This window comes from Apium graveolens, chromosome 5 (assembly GCF_009905375.1).
Source record: "Apium graveolens cultivar Ventura chromosome 5, ASM990537v1, whole genome shotgun sequence".
NCBI lineage: Eukaryota > Viridiplantae > Streptophyta > Magnoliopsida > Apiales > Apiaceae > Apium > Apium graveolens.
In genome coordinates, this window is record NC_133651.1 from 35,011,351 (window position 1) to 35,028,251 (window position 16,901).

At 37.9% G+C, this 16,901-nt stretch overlaps 1 non-coding gene across 1 annotated transcript; it reads right to left on the reverse strand.

The window, feature by feature from the left end:
• Nucleotides 1-3,619: 3,619 nt before the first annotated feature.
• Nucleotides 3,620-3,726, reverse strand: LOC141662302 (small nucleolar RNA R71). Its single transcript, XR_012550423.1, has one exon. It is a non-coding gene; the product is annotated as a small nucleolar RNA R71 (small nucleolar RNA).
• Between the last annotated feature and the right edge of the window lie 13,175 nt (nucleotides 3,727-16,901).

Here is a 16,901-nt window from a genome sequence, read left to right on the forward strand (position 1 = left end):
CAGGCCGATAGGTGGAAGTTCCTGCCAGAGTGTTCGATCGTTCCATGTCTCTGTATTCAAAAATAAAGAGACTGGCTAGTCCATATACTCGGATAAATTACAAAAAAAAAAGAAAAAAAAAAGAACGGACCGAGTACATGTCCCTGAACCAAATGAACGACTCCAAAGCAGTTGACTAAAAAAATGCACAGGGTCGGTTCCTGAAGAATGTTCTAAGACAAGAATATCCCAAAGGAAGTTCTTGCCAAAAGACATCTCGCATACCATCTTTAAACCCAGGACTAAAGCAGAGTACTGGAAAATGCCCAGGGTCGGTTCCCGAAGGATGTTCAAAGGCAAGAATATCACGAACGAAGTTCTTGCCAAGGAACACCTCGCGTACCCTCTTTAAACCCAGGAATCCAGAAAAAAGCAAAAAAGAAGACTATTGGCAAAAGCCCCAACAAATCCAAAAAGAAACATAAAACAATATCCTAGTAAAACCACACAACAAATACCGAATGGGGATTTATGTAACAGCCTATCCTCCCAAGAAACTCAAACACAAACAAGAAAAACATGCAAAAAGAGAAATCTTAACATTTGTAAGGAAGAAGACTTACTTATTTCAAGGTGTTGAGAAACAAAGATAGGATAATCAGAAAATATGGAGTTGACGTTGCCCATCTTGAACACTTGCAGAAGGTCTGAAAATAGGATGGTTGGAGAGGTTTTCTTTTTCAGGTGTTTGCACTGGAGAAAAGGGTAAGAAATGAAACAAATGACAAATGGGATACATATATAGGCGCCTAAAAAAACGTTTGGGTGCCAAAAACCGTCTATGATGTTTTGAAATCAACAGCCCAGATGGAGACAGTTAGGATTCAAGGGCCACGATGAGATCGTGGATCACGATAATGGGACAATTGTCATCATTAATAATCCCCACTTCCCCATGACACGACCGCATGTCCAGGCACGTCCGAAATCACCGACTGAAGGATGTTCTAGGGTTCACACCCAAAAATGGGCCGAAATATCTTGTCCTCCCTTTGGCCGATGGGCCATCCGAAGGACAGGGATGTTAGCTATAGGCCCAAGGGTCGAAGGCTCGACAAATAAAGGCTTATTAGAACGAAGGCCCACATAGTATAAGCCCAAGGCACATAAGCTAACCGTTGAAGAATCTAGCCAAAAGGGAAACGCCTTCCCCTTTCTCTCCCAACGTTCGTCCGTATTTTAAGTATAACGGACGAACATTAAATGATAAGGTTTGAGCATAAATATCCCAAAAATGTAAAAAATTAGACAAATCTCTTTACACACTCAAACACTCTACTACTTTCTAATATACTCAAACTTATCCTACACTCAGATTACTAATTCTCACACCAGAGGTGAATTGGGGGGACAATCCCTTGCTTGTTCTTCATTTTCAGGTTAAGACCGAAGGAAGTTCTTGGATGATCGAAGGGTGTTATTGCATCCGCATAAAATTGGGCATAATAGCTCATGACCCTTTTAATCCTATAAACACTTATATTATGCAATCTTGTTAAGTGGCTTATATATCCACTTCATAACACTTTGTAAAGGCTTGAATTGGTGTTTCGTACTCAAGTTATTTATGTATTTGATGTGTTTTTGTAGTGTTTTGCATTTCAGGGCATAGACAGGAAGAAGGGCTGGATTTTGCATGATATATGCTTGGAAGAGTGTGAGGATGAAGCCTTGGTCAAGTGCGCGAATAAACCAGAAGGAGAAGACAAGAAATAAACAGAAGTCAGAATTTTTTCCAGAAGCTTAGCAGGCCCGCGCTGTATTAGCGCGCCCGCGCTGTATTAGCGTGCGGCCGCGCCGGTTGGACAGAAGTACAACGCGCCCGCGCTGAGATAGCGCGCGGCCGCGCCACGTCGAATTCTGAGAATCACGATTCTATTCTGAGACTGATTTCCTGGACTTCTATTCGAGTTGGGCTGCTATATAATGACACTTTAAAGATGTTTTTCATAACGAAGACTAAGGAGAAGATCTAGCAGCACAAATATAACGAAGGAGAAGAAAACTTGTTTTTACTTATAATTCTTTGACTGAGTTGTAATCTTGGATGCTTATTTTCTTGTTTGTTGAACCTATTACTCTTGATTATATACTTTGATTATTTATTCAGTTTATAAAGACTAAGTTTATTATACCATGCTTTAATCGGAACCCATGGTGATGATGAGTTTGGTTATGAACTAATTGTTGTCGTGGGGCTCTAACGGATTTACTTATGGATTTTAATAGTTAATTTATTCAATATCTTAGTGTATGGTGATTGTATGATATCCTAGTATTGGTTGTGCTTATTCATCCTATGAGCGTCGCGAACTTATAAGATAGTGTGTTAATCTCTATTGAAGCGAAAGTGAATTTAGAGGTTTAGAACTTGTCATGCTAGCATAGGTTCATGTATTTTTTTATACATGATTCGTAGGTAATTTTAACCATCTTACTTGCCCTATGTAATCACGATAGATAACTTTCACATTAAACCTTATATTGTCAAATTTTATAGACATATAGGGTCTCAATATAATTGGTGTCTATTCAGCTTCTATCTCTTTTGTGGATGTCTGATAGTAGGGTATTCGTACAACGAAAGTTGGCATTTATTAGTTTCGTGTTATATGATTAGTTGTCATCACCATTGCATGCTAAGGTTAAGAACATAGACTTTGAATGAAGTAGTAATGAAGTTAGAATCCCATGTTTGTCTCATATAAGTAATTCAACCTTAATTCTTTTAGTTAAGTTAGTTAGTTTAATCTCTTAGTCAATCATAGTTATAAACAATCTCAACTTTTTATCATCTTAGCATTGAATAATAACCATACCATTATTGCATAAGTGCATAAATTAAATTTAACCTAAACCAGTCTCTGTGTGAATGAACTAGAAAGAATTCTATATTACTTGCGAACGCGTATACTTACGTGTAAAATTAGCGCGTGCTTTCGTTCTAACAAGTTTTTGGCGCTGCTGCCGGGGACTCGGTGTTAATTTTCAGTTTATGTGTTTGACATCAGTGGTTGTTAAAGTTCACTGACTTGGATATTTTACTTGTTTTCTTGTTGCTTTTTCAGGTACTCTAGAGAGTGTGTATGCTAACGCATTCTCGATCTCACAAGATAAACTGGATAAAGCGGAGGAAGTAGTAGAAGAAGTTCTTATAGAAGAGGAGAAAGTTGAAGAAGAAGCTCTTGTTAAAATGGGAGAACCAGAAGCGAATCTGAAGGCTTTGATGGATTACTCTCAACCGAAGATCAATGATATTCAGTCTAGCATTGTCAGACCAGCCATCACGGCTAATACTTTTGAGATCAAGGCTAGAACGATTCAAATGGTGCAGAATTCAGTCCAGTTTGGGGGTTCCCCAAAGGAAGATCCCAACATGCATATTAAAGATTTCATCAAGATCTGCGACACTTTCAAATTTAACTTGTCTGAAGATGCTATAAAGCTAAGGCTTTTCCCATTCTCTCTGAGGGATAAAGCTAAGTATTGGTTGAATTCTCTACCACCAGGATCTATCACCAAGTGGGAAGATTTAGCTCAGAAGTTTCTTACTAAATTCTTTCCTATGGCAAAGATAGTTGCAATCAGGAATGCTCTTACTTAATTTGCGTAGTAATCGGGAGAGTCTTTATGTGAAGCTTGGGATCGGTATAAGGAGATGCTTAGAAAGTGTCCTCGTCATGGGATGGCTGACTAGATGATTATTAACTGCTTTTATAATGGCTTGGAAGCACATTCTAGACCCATGCTTGATGCAGCATCAGGTGGAGCCTTATGGGCTAAGAGCTACGATTAAGCTTATGAGTTGATTGAACTGATGGATGCTAATGAATACCAGAACCCTTCTCAGAGATTACCTCAAGGAAAGGTAGCAGGAATTCTGGAGGTAGATGCAGTTACTACTATAGTTGTTCAGCTTAAGGCTTTGACGATGAAGGTGGATTCTTGGGCTAATTATGGAGTTAATCAGATCACTAGTATTTGTGAGCTTTGTGCTGGTGCGCATGAGACAAAGCAGTTTGCTATTTCTAGTGAATCAGCTTAGTTTGTGAACAACTTTCAGAGGTCGTAGCAACCAGTTACAGTCACCTATCATCCCAATAACCGCAATCATCCTAACTTTGGCTGGAGCAATACTCAGAATCCGGTACAACAGCCTTATCAGCAGTATGCAGCAAAGCTAGAAGGACTCGTATATTTTTATATATTATTTAAATGTATAATTATTAAATAATTGCATAAATAAAATAGGTCTGTGGGTTCTGTCAGCTGGATATTATTTTTGTTAATATTTTAATTAATTAGGTGTGATTGTTGGTGTTCGTGTATTAATTGTGTAATTCGGTGTGAAGTTGTGTTGTGTCACTTTTATATTTAAAGGTGATTTTATTCAGGATTTATTTCCATAAATACTTGGGTTATCTCTAAAATCATTTTCATGGCTTCATAATTTGATTAATTATTTTTAGGAGTTTTTAAAATTGAGAAATCAATATTTCATCATATATTTAGTCCTGTATGATTTTCTGATTTCATTCCTTTATAAAATTCGTATTTAATTCCAGAATTCTTTAAAAATTATGAAACTCATATTTATTGAAGTTGGGAATATTCCGAGAATTTTAAAATTATTTTTGGAATTTTGGGGATTAATTTTATCCGCGCATTGAATCGTTTAATGGATAAAAGGGGGTATATCTTGCGTTTCAGAAATTATTTTAAAATATCGAAATTTATTTTTTATAAACTTCGGGATATTTTTAGCAATTTAAGACTATTTTCGTGATTTTCTGAATTTGTTATAAGTACAGCTCGGTTCGTTAGTTGTGAAATTCAGGTACGAGTTGCATTTCAAAAATCTTTAAAAATTATGAAAATTTTATTTTATTAGTTTCGGGATTTTTAGCTTTTTAAAGTTATTTTGATAATTTTTCGAGTTTATTTTGTGATTAACCTGGTTCGATAAATTGCGAAACACAAATTAAAAATCGGGTTTACAGTCAGTAATTAGGACACGTGTCTCTCCCCTGTCGATTGTAAAACGCGTGTCAGCTGTTTAGTTTGTAAATAAGTTAAAAAAAATAGAAAAAGAAAAACACCCCCACAAACCCCACCCCACCCCCTGTTCATTCCCCCCCCCCCCCCCCCGCTTAATCTCTCTGTTCGTCTCCCTCCCTCCCGGTAGTCTCAATCTTTATCTTTTCTTTTCATTTTTCTTCCATCCCTCTTTTCCTCCCTTTTCCTCTTTTTGGATTTCCCTATGCCCAGTAATTCTTTTCCCCGGCTACCACTTATTCTGGTTGTTTGGCTGCGATTCGTTCCTGGTTGGTTGTAAATATATAGATATAATTATATGTATATATGTGCTTGTGTGTGTAGTACCGTGAGTGTGTGTGTGCGTGTGTCGAGTGTGTGTTTTGAGTGTGTGTCGAGTGTGTGTGAGGTTGAAGGCGCGTGTAGCGCGTGGCTTGTGTTTATTGTGGTTCGACTATGCATTTGTTGTTGTTGCTCGAATTTTAATCGAATTCTTTTTATGTTTTATGCAGAACTATTTGACTGATTTTATGGAATAAAGGAATTTTGGTACGGGAATTATAATAAATTATCGGTGAGTTTTACGTAGGATGTCCGATATAATCGGAAACCCGTAAATTTTATCGTCGTCGGCGATGAGCTTCGGCGAGCCGGCGGTGGACGATGATGACGTTGTTCGGAGTCCTACGATTTAAAATACAAAACACGATTAAAATTATAAAATGCGAGTTAAGACATAAAAATGCGGATAATAAAGATTAATAATTATATTTAATTGATATTGGTGAATTGGAGAATTAACGTTGTTGACTGAAATCGGTGGTTAGGTTTTGGATTGCGATTGATTGTAGTTGTGATAGTTTTGACGTCGGGATGTTCGACGGGTTAGCCGATAATCAAAGGAGGTGCTGCCCGATTTCCGGAAAATTTAATTACGGAAATACGAGGCCGTACCCAATGACTATCGGGACGTCGATCGGTTATATGTACGTACCTAATACAAAATCTGATGATGTGTTGTGATGAAATACTTTACAAAAATCGATAACCCTAATTTCATAAATGGATAAATATACCTATTTCTGAAAATGAACACCGAACTGACTTTCGAAGACGTGAACCCTAATTGATACGTGTATTATTATATGAAGTATGTTACGAGTCGGGTTTTGTTAACATTTGGGTAGATTGTTAGCGAGGATATGTCAAGCATAATCAAAGGTCTAAGTTAGGGTGTTTCGACTTTGTAGGTACTAGTCGGAAAGCCCAAGAGTCGGCGTTGGATAGCCTAGTGGACAGTCGACGAGCTCAGTAAAGTTCCAATCGAAGGACCTGAGTGTTGAAGTCGAAGTCAGGGTAATCTAGTGGTTAGGCGATAAAGCCTGAGCGTTCGTGTCGGCTCAAGGTCAATCGATATTATTTGTAAAGCTCTGCAAGGCAAGTACCCCTGAACAAATCTTTTACAGTTCAGTACTATATGAATAATTGTTGATTTAAATTACGTACTGGAACATAACTATTTAAGTTACGTATCCCCTGGGTTTCAGTTTGTTTTGTTAACTTGGGTTTTGGGGGAAAAGTAACTTCTGAAAATGCCTATCTCTCGATTTTGAATAAAATGAAAATGTTTTGGAAATGTGTTATGTTATAATTGTTTTGACAAGAGATAGGTAAGTGATTTGGAAAACTGGATAAAAATGATCAGATAATTGGATGAGTGTGCGCAGAAGGCCCGTAATAGCCTGGAAGTTAGCGTAAGAGGCGAAGCGGTTGCGCACCCTATTATAACCACCAGCCCAGCGTGACAGAGACCTAGCCAGTCTCTGAGTTCCAGAACAAGTTTCGTAGGATAGCCTGATCAGCTGTCTCACCGGGGATCATCCAATACTTTTATATCTGAGCAAGTGATTTTGAGGTTCCCGGAGAGAAACAAATTTTATAGGTCCTGTGATGGGACAAGTTTTATAGGTCCTGTGATGGGATAAGTTTTATGGTTCCCGTAACGGAACAAATGATTTTGGGTCGCCGTAACGGGACAAATGGTTTTATGGGTCCTGCGATGGGACAGAAGATTTGAAAATGAAAGAAGCATGCTAAAAATTGAAAATTGATATTTATGCACAGCACACAACTAATGATTTGGTTTTATAGAGCATGCTAGTTTTGATATCCAGTTTATACCTGTTTTACATGTTTCTGGCAAGTTATGAATTCTGTTCCTATAACTGCTTTACTTTAAATTGTTTTACTTGTTATTCATATAGTGGTACTGCTGAGCAATTGATTGTTCACCCTTGCAGAATATTTTATATATGTATTGCAGATGCCTAGGAGGTTCATTCGCAGTAGTCGGGCAGAGTTCCAGTTCCTTCCGTGGCAGGCTCCTCTGAGGTAGTTGTGTTGAACCAGAGATGGTCTATTGAGTTGCTACATTAACTTAGTGTTGTAGTAGTTGTAGCCTAAGTCATACTTAAACCTAGAAAAGGTCTTGGTAAAGTGGTTGTGATTATGTATAATTAATGATTTGGGTTATATTATGTTTATTATTATTGTTGTTGATGACGTCAACTCCTGACCCCGGGGTTGAGGCCATCACAAAAGCAATACAACCCTCCTGGTTTTTAACACCAAGATAACAACTCTAACTGCAACAATCTAATGAAAAATCTGAATTGGAGGAGTTGAGGCTCATGTGCAAGAGCCATGTGGTTTCTATTAAGACCTTGGAGAATCAAATTGGGCAAATTGTCAATGTCTTGCTGAATAGACAACCTGGTACACTCCCTAGTGACACAGAAGTTCCAGGCAAGAAGGAAGCTAAAGAGCAGGTTAAGGCAATTATATTGAGGTCTGGGAAGGTTGCAAGCCCCGAAAAATCTTAAATTTCAGAATCTGAAGTTGTGGCTGAAGAGAATGTGTAGAAGGAAGCAGAAGTAGAATCAAGGAAGAAAACTGTGGAACACACTCCTCCTGAGGGTAATACAGTGGAGAAACAGGTCTATCATCCACCTCTTTTTCCTAAAAGGCTGCAGAAGCAAAAGTTGGATATGCAGTTTGCTAAGTTTCTGGAGGTGTTCAAGAAACTTCATATCAATATACCTTTCACTGAAACTCTTGAACAGATGCCTAGCTATTCGAAGTTTATGAAATTTATTCTCTCAAGAAAAGTGAAGCTCGATGACTTAGAAATTGTTGCTCTCACGGAGGAATGCAGTGTTGTGCTACAACAGAAGTTGCCTCTGAAGCTTAAAGATCCTGGAAACTTCATTATTCCTTGTACCATCAGAAACTTGTCATTCGACAAGTGTTTATGTGATTTGGGAGCTAGCATCAATATGATGCCTTTGTATGTCTTCAAGAAGTTAGATGTACCTGATCCAAAGCCTACTTATATGTCCTTGTAGTTGGTCGATCGCTCTATTACATATCCACGAGGCATTATGGAGGATGTCTTGGTCAAGGTGGACAAACTCATCTTTCCCGCTGACTTTGTAATTCTTGATTTCGAGGAGGATAAAAAGATTCCCATAATCTTGGGAAGACCATTCCTGGCTACAGGCCAAACCTTGATTGATGTGCAGAAGGGTGAGCTCACCATGCGAGTACTGGATCAGGATGTGACTTTTAACATATTCAATGCCATGAAATTCCCTACTGATAATGAGGAGTGCTTAAAAGTGGAATTGGTCGATTCTGTGGTTACTTCAGAACTTGATCAAATGCTAAGGTCTGATGCCTTAGAGAAGGCCTTGTTGGGGAATTCAGATAGTGAAGATGATGAAGGTGATGAACAGTTGCAGTATTTGAATGCTTCTCCTTGGAAGTGAAGGTTGAATATGCCTTTTGATACTCTTGGAATGTCAGAACTCAAAAATGTTGAGGGGCGTCTCAAGCCATCTGTTGAGGAAGCTCCTACACTCAAGCTTAAACCATTGCCTGAACATTTGATATATGATTTTTTAGGTGATGCATCTACTTCGCCTGTTATTATTGCATCTGACCTTTCAGGTAGTGATGAGGAAAAGCTCTTGAGAATTCTGAGAGAGTTCAAATTGATAATTGGATGGACTATAGCAGATATCAAGGGAATCGGCCCTTCTTATTGCATGCACAAAATTCTGCTAGAGGAAGGAAGCAAGTCAACTGTTGAGCAACAGAGAAGGATAAATCCGATAATGAAAGAGGTTGTGAAGAAGGAAATTCTCAAGTGGCTAGATGCAGGGATCATCTATCATATTTCTGACAGTTCTTGGGTGAGTCCAGTTCAGTGTGTGCCGAAGAAAGGAGGTATCACTGTGGTTGATAATGAGAAGAATGAGCTCATTCCTACTCGAACAGTCACAGGGTGGAGAGTTTGCATGGATTACAGGAAGCTGAACAAGGCCATGAGGAATGATCATTTCCCTCTTCCTTTCATTGATCAGATGCTTGATAGGTTGGTTGGGCATGAATATTATTGTCTTCTGGATGGATATTCAGGTTATAATCAGATTTGCATCGCTCCAGATGATCATGAAAAGACTACCTTCACATGTCCATTTGCTACTTTTGCCTTCAGAAGAGTTTCTTTTGGGTTGCGTAGTGCACCTGCCACATTTCAGAGATGCATGATGGTTATCTTCTCTGACATGATTGGTCATAATGTGGAGGTGTTCATGGATGATTTTTCTGTATTTGGAGATTCTTTCGACGAGTGCTTGCAAAATCATGGCGCAGTTCTTAAAAGGTGTGTTGAGACCAATGTGGTTCTCAACTGGGAGAAATGTCACTTTATGGTGCGACAGGGCATCATTCTTGGGCACAACGTCTCTAGTAAGGGTCTTGAGGTGGACAAAGCCAAGGTGGGGGTCATTGAAAATCTTCATCCACCAATTTTTGTTAAGAGTATTCGCAGTTTTCTTGGTCATGCGGGTTTATATAGGCGGTTCATCAAGGACTTCTCTAAAATCTCTAAACCGTTGTGTAATTTATTGGAGAAATATGTCAGTTTCAAGTTTGATGATGAGTGTCTAGCTGCTTTTGAGAGCTTAAAGAAGAGTTTAATTACGGCACCTGTCATAACTGCACCTGATTGGAATGAGCCTTTTGAAATGATGTGCGATGCAAGTGATTATGCAGTTGGAGCAGTTCTTGGCCAAAGGAAGAACAATATATTTCATGTGGTCTACTATGCTAGTAAGACCCTCAATGGTGCTCAACTGAACTATACTACTACTGAGAAGGAACTCTTAGCCATTGTCTACAGTTTTGAGAAGTTTCATTCTTATTTGCTTAGGACGAAAGTGACAGTTTTCACTGATCATGCTGCGATTCGATATCTCGTCTCGAAGAAGGACTTAAAGCCTAGATTGATTCAGTCGATTCTTTTACTTCAGGAGTTTGAGTTGGAGATCAAGGATAGGAAAGGTACTAAGAATCAAGTCGTTGATCATCTCTCTCGTTTAGAAGATCCAAGTGCGACTTCACAGGATAAGACATTGATAAATGAGTCTTTTTCCGATGAGCAGTTGTTTAGGGTGTAAGAGGAAAAACCGTGGTTCGCAGACATTGTGAATTACCTTGTGAGCAATATTATGCCTCCAGACTTGTCATCTGCTCAAAGGAAGAAGTTTCTTCATGAGGTGAATTGGTATATGTGGGATGAGCCTTTTTGTTTCGGCAAGGAGCTGACCAAATCATCAGGAGATGTATTCCGTATAGCGAGACGGAGAATTTCTTGCCATACTATCATTCGACTATTTATGAAGGCCACAATGGTGGAGAAAAGACAACAGTTCATATCCTTCAGGCAGGATTCTTTTGGCCTACATTGTTTAAGGATGCGCATCGGTTCGTTTTGAATTGTGATCGCTGCCAGCGTGTTGGTAATATATCAAAGAAGAATGAGATGCCTCTTAATAAGTTTCTCGAGGTTGAGGTCTTCGATGTTTGGGGAATAGACTTCATGGGGTCGTTTGTCTCATCTTGCGGTAAGCAGTATATCTTGTTGGCGGTTGATTATGTCTCGAATGGCTGAAAGTTAAGGCTTTGTCGACGAATGATGCGAAGGTAGTGCTTAATTTTTTTCACAAGCAGATATTCACAAAATTTGGGACTCCAAGAGTCATAATTAGTGACGAGGGATCGTATTTCTGCAATCGCAAGTTCACTGCTATGATGCAGAGATATAATATGAATCATCACATTGCTATAGCCTACCATCCTCAGATTAATGGTTAAGCTGAGGTATCTAATAGAGAGATCAAGCGTATTCTGAAAAAAGTTGTATGTCCATCGAGGAAGGATTGCTCTTTGAAGCTGGATGAAGCGGTTTGGGCGTATCGAACAGCATATAAGACTCTGCTAGGCATGTCTCCGTTTCAATTGATATATGGTAAAGGATGTCATTTGCATGTGGAGCAAGAACACAAGGCATATTGGGCTTTGAAGAAACTGAACCTTGATATGGATTCAGCTTGTAAGAAAAGGATGCTTCAATTGAATAAAATCGATGAGTTTCGACTTCAAGCATATGAGAATATTAAAATGTATAAGGAGAAAGTCAAGAGGTGGCATGATAGGGGTTTAGTGCTCAAATCATTTGAGTCGGGGCAACAAGTTCTTTTGTTCAACTCTCGTCTCCGTTTTTTTCCTGGAAAATTGAAGTCGAGGTGGCCAGGGTCGTTTGTTATCAAAACTGTGTTTTCACATGGAGCGGTGGAAATTTTTTAGAATGATCCAAGCCAAGCATTCAAGGTAAATGGATATCGTCTGAAGCATTACTATAGAAATATAGCAAATCGTGAGGTGGTTAGTATCGTTTTATTGTCCACTTGATCTCGGGATTCTACGTCAAGCTAGCGACGTAAATCAAGCGCTTCTTGGGAGGCAACCCAAGCTTGTTATACATTAGTAGAAGATAGAAGGAGGAAAAAGCAGAAGAAAAGATAAAAAAAAAATCAAAAAATCAAAAAAAATCAGGGTGTTTTGACAGAAGCACGGCGCGCCCGCGCTGCCTGGCGGGGCGGTTGCACTGGAAGTACAGAAGCACGGCGCTCCCGCGCTGGGAAGCGGGGCGGCCGCGCTAGTTTAACAGACATACGGCGCGCCCGCGGTGCCTGGCGGGGCAGCCGCGCTGGCCCTCTGGAGAAAAAAATCAGAAAATTCAAAATTCAAAATAAAATATTGCACCCAGCCGAAATTCCCTCCTTCAACTACCATAATTCCTCCTTCAAATCAATTTCAATCACCCCATTACTCCCACTATTCCCATAATCAATTTCCACTTCTATTCCAAAACTAATTCTTAATTATCTATATATACATACACTTCCATACATCCATTCCTATTTTTCAATCTCAAACCTAAATCTCTCTTATACACTTCTCTTTTCTTGACTTATTCGAATTCAATGGCACCCAAGAGACAAAGGACTCAATTTAGCAGCACCACCACTGATTCTTCGAGTGTTGGAGGTGTGAGGCCTAGGTTTACTACTACGGAGGATGAAGTGGAGTATACGAGGCTGCTATCGAAGCCCATAGTGAAGGAGAGGGGTTTTCTACCATCGGGGAGGGATGGTAAGCTTTTGGAGATGATTCTGGAGATGGGTTGGGTTGTTTTTTGTGAGGCACCCGTTGTTGTGCCTATGAGTATAGTTCGCGAGTTTTACGCGAAGGCAGACAAGGATGGGTACTCGGTGGTTCGGGGGTTGACTGTGGACTATACTGTGGAGGCAATTCAGAGGGTGATTAACCAACCCAAGAGACAGCCGGCTCAAGATGATTGGGTGACGAAGACCGGGGAGGATTTTGACTGTGTGTCCCAAACACTCACTGGAAGTTCAAGAAGGGCTCGAACGAGTATGCCACTTTCCCTGCCTCATGCATGAACAGGTTCGCTCATGCATGGACCTCTTTTATCTATGCGAACATCATGCCTTCTTCACATGTGCACGATGTTACTGTGGATTGTGCCAACTTGTTGTGGGGGATATTGTAGGGCGACTATGTGTATCTTGGTTCCATTATTTATCAGGGTATTCTGAGGTTTCTATGTGGGAGCACTACAGGTTCTATTCCGTATGCGTCGATTGTGACGAAGTTGTGTGCGGCGGTTGGAGTTCATTGGCCCGCACACGAGCAGCTGTAGTTGCCTAGTGCCCCTAGGGGTGTTCGCGGTGCGGTGTGGTGCGGTTTAGACTAAAACCGCAAACCAAACCGCGGGTGCGGTTTGTCTAAATTCTCAAACCACAATCGCACCACGTAAATCTTAAACCGCGCAAACCGCACCACGAAAATGCGGTGCGGTGCGGTTTGAGCGGTTTGAACTATTTAAGAAAATAATAAATTTTAGTGCGGGCGATTTATAAATTTTAATACATCAATAAATAAATTAATAATCAAGTTCCAAAATGATAGTATTAATCCAAATACAATTTTAGTAAGTCTGAGCCATGAAGTGCAACTTTTTTTGGTCATACATCAGATATAATTTTAAATTATTTTAGTCATTAACAAACAAACAATAAACGGTAGCATCCATCCATTCACCGTATGTTGCAACATTGATGTATAAATGTTTGATCTTGTGTTGCCAAACAATTTTGGCTGACCCAAAACTTACCCATATTCTAATATTATAAAGCAAAAATAATATATATAGGGTTTTGGTCCACAACCCCGGGTGGTTGTAGTAACCACCGGGTGCCCAGCATTGTTTAATTGCAGTAGACCTCCAGCAATGAGACATTGAGGGAGGTACCTACCACAATGAAATAATGCGGCAGGATTCCTGTTTTTATTTACTTTCTAAAATAACAAAAAATCATATTTTAATGAATTAGTTTTTTTCGATAATAACGGAGTTAGAAAATATATATTTAATTCTAACAATCATTTGTTCTATATCTTCTAATTTTATTACTACTTCCCATTTATTATCAATTGTATAATGAGTTAAAAATTTAAAAATAAATTAGATATATAATCGGAAAAATAATTAAAATATTAGTTTTAATGAAAAAATAAAAAACCTAAGATAGTAACTGAAATGTATGAATGGAGTATTGCAAGTATGATTGTTTATTGATCGAAAAGTGTCGTCTACTCTAAAACTTTTTGAGTAAATTCTAATCAAACTATTTTAATTTAAATTTTAAATATGTCAAAATTATGTATAATAACACATTTGTACTCCTTAATGAAGTTATGATGAATTAAATATTTTTTATAAACAATTTTTAATTTTAAAAAAAAACAAATGAGGACAAAATAATAATAAAAATCCCTCCCGCAATGCGCCATTGCGGAAGGTGTTCAGCCCAGCCCCAACATATATAAAATATTGTGGCGGGTGGTTAAAGAGACACCTACAGCAACGTTTCATTGCACTACCCGCAATGAAATAATGTTGTAGGAGGCATAGAGTATTTTTTTATTTGTTACGAAAAAATATTTAGCATTCTGGGGGCTGAGGTGTTTTATATTTTTTTATAGCTAACGAAAAATCGATAAAATTTCATTTTTTAAGTTTTCCACATTTTCAATTTTTAGCATTATATTCGTATACTATAAATTAAAAAATTGATAAATTAAATTGGACAAGTACAAGAAAAATAAAAAAAAACAAAAAACTCACAATATTAAAAAAAACATAAAACTCATAATATTCCGTTATAATAAAAATTCGAAAATACTATTTCGAACAAATAATTAAAAAATACTTTTTCACTCAAAAATTTTAAATTCAATATTAATTTTAAATATTTTAGTTTAAAATATTAATTCAAAAATATCAAAATATAAGTTCGAAAAAATATTTAAAAATTCATTTTTAACAAAAAAAAATTAGAAAAAAGCGGGCAAACAGTGTCCTCCAGCAATGTTTCATTGCACTAGCTGCAATGAAACAATGCTGTGGGTGGCAGAGGGTATTTTTTTTTATTTGTTACGAAAAAATATTTGGCATTTTGGGGGCTCAGTTGTTTTATATTTTTTTTATAGCTAACGAAAAATCGATAAAAATTCATTTTTTTAGTTTTCCATATTTTCAGTTTTTAGCATTATATTCGTATACTATAAATTAAAAATTGATAAATTAAATTGGACAAGTACAAGAAAAAAAAACAAAAAAACTCACAATATTAAAAAAAACATAAAACTCATAATATTCCGTTATAATAAAAATTCGAAAATACTATTTCGAACAAATAATTAAAAAATACTTTTTCACTCAAAAAATTTAAATTCAATATTAAATTTAAATATTTTAGTTTAAAATATTAATTCAAAAATATCAAAATATAAGTTCGAAAAAATATTTTAAAATTCATTTTTAACAAAAATAAATAAATTAGAAAAAAAAAGCGGGTAAACAATGTCCTCCAGCAATGTTTCATTGCACTAGCTGCTATGAAACAATGTTGTAGGGGCTGCTGCATTGTCTCAATGAGGCAGGTGGTTGCTAGAACCACCTGGGGTTGTGAAAGGGCACTCATATATATATATATATATATATATATATATATATTATTATAATATAGGGTGCGGTGCAGTTTGAACCATGAGAGCAAAGTCCCAAACAGCAAACCGCACCGCACCGCGCGGTTTGACAAAAATACAAACCACGACCGCACCACGAAAACTTTAAACCACACGTAGCGATGCGATGCGGAGCGGGCGATTTATGCGGTTTGTGCGGTTTAATACACCCCTAAGTGCCCCTATTGACAGTTCGACGATAGCAGTGATGCAGGAGTGGTACGGGGGGAAGGCTGATGAGAAGGAGCTCGGCTACTCCTATGATCATTTTCCGGATGGCCGGCCAGCTGATCAGACTTATGCTGGTGGTTCTTCTCAGGAACGTAGAGTGGCATGGGGACATCAGTTGGGTGAGGTCGGTTCATCGCAGCAGCAGCAGCAGCAACAACAACAGGATGTAGAGGACAGTGTTGGTTTGGGCTCAACGCAGTATAGGCACTTGATGAGAGTGCTGGTTGAGGACAGTGAAAATTTTAAGTTTGGGGGTGGTAGTTAAGGAATATGTTTGTGTGTGTGTCCATGTAGTTCCATATTCATGATAGTTTAGTTCAAATAGTTGCATAATTGTCATGTAGTTATTTGTTTTCATTTTTTTTATTTTTTTATTTTATCATGTTAGTATGTTGCATGTGCATTATATCATATGATCCCTTAAGTTTACTTTTCCTATTAATTTGTGATAATGATGTGAGTGTAGTGATGTTGTACAGAGGGATGTTAAGTCTTAACGAGTTGATTTGCATGCTAGAAACAAAAAAAAAATCACTAAGTCTTATAGGTTGCTTGCGTGTTAGATCATGGCCATGTCTTGTTCTTTGTTGAGGTTTAATCACTTGTTTATGTCTAGAATGTATGATATTCTCTTAGTGGCGAAATAGCATGGATTTTTAAAATTGGAGAAAAATATTGGATTTCATTGCTAGTGTTGTGGCTAGGTGTTAAATGGCTAGTAGTTGGCTCATATTTATATGAGTAGTCTAGGGTTGAGCGAGATGGAGCGAAACGCACTCGTTCAGAAATCATGTGAAAAAGAGAAAAAAAAGAAGAAAAAAGAAGAAAAAAATATGTGTTCTACATAGTTGATCACGAGTGGGCTCTTTAATACTCGAGTTATTAAGTTCTTAGGGGACTTTGTGCCTAGTGACATAAGGCTTTTATAGTCTGATATCCACTAACCTAACGCTCGCTACATGGGTATTATTGCATAAATCTTTTGTGGACCTCACTCATTGCACGATCAAATAAGCATATTTGTGTTTGTTTATGTGTTATTAATAAAAGCATGAATTCTTGTATAACTCCAATAA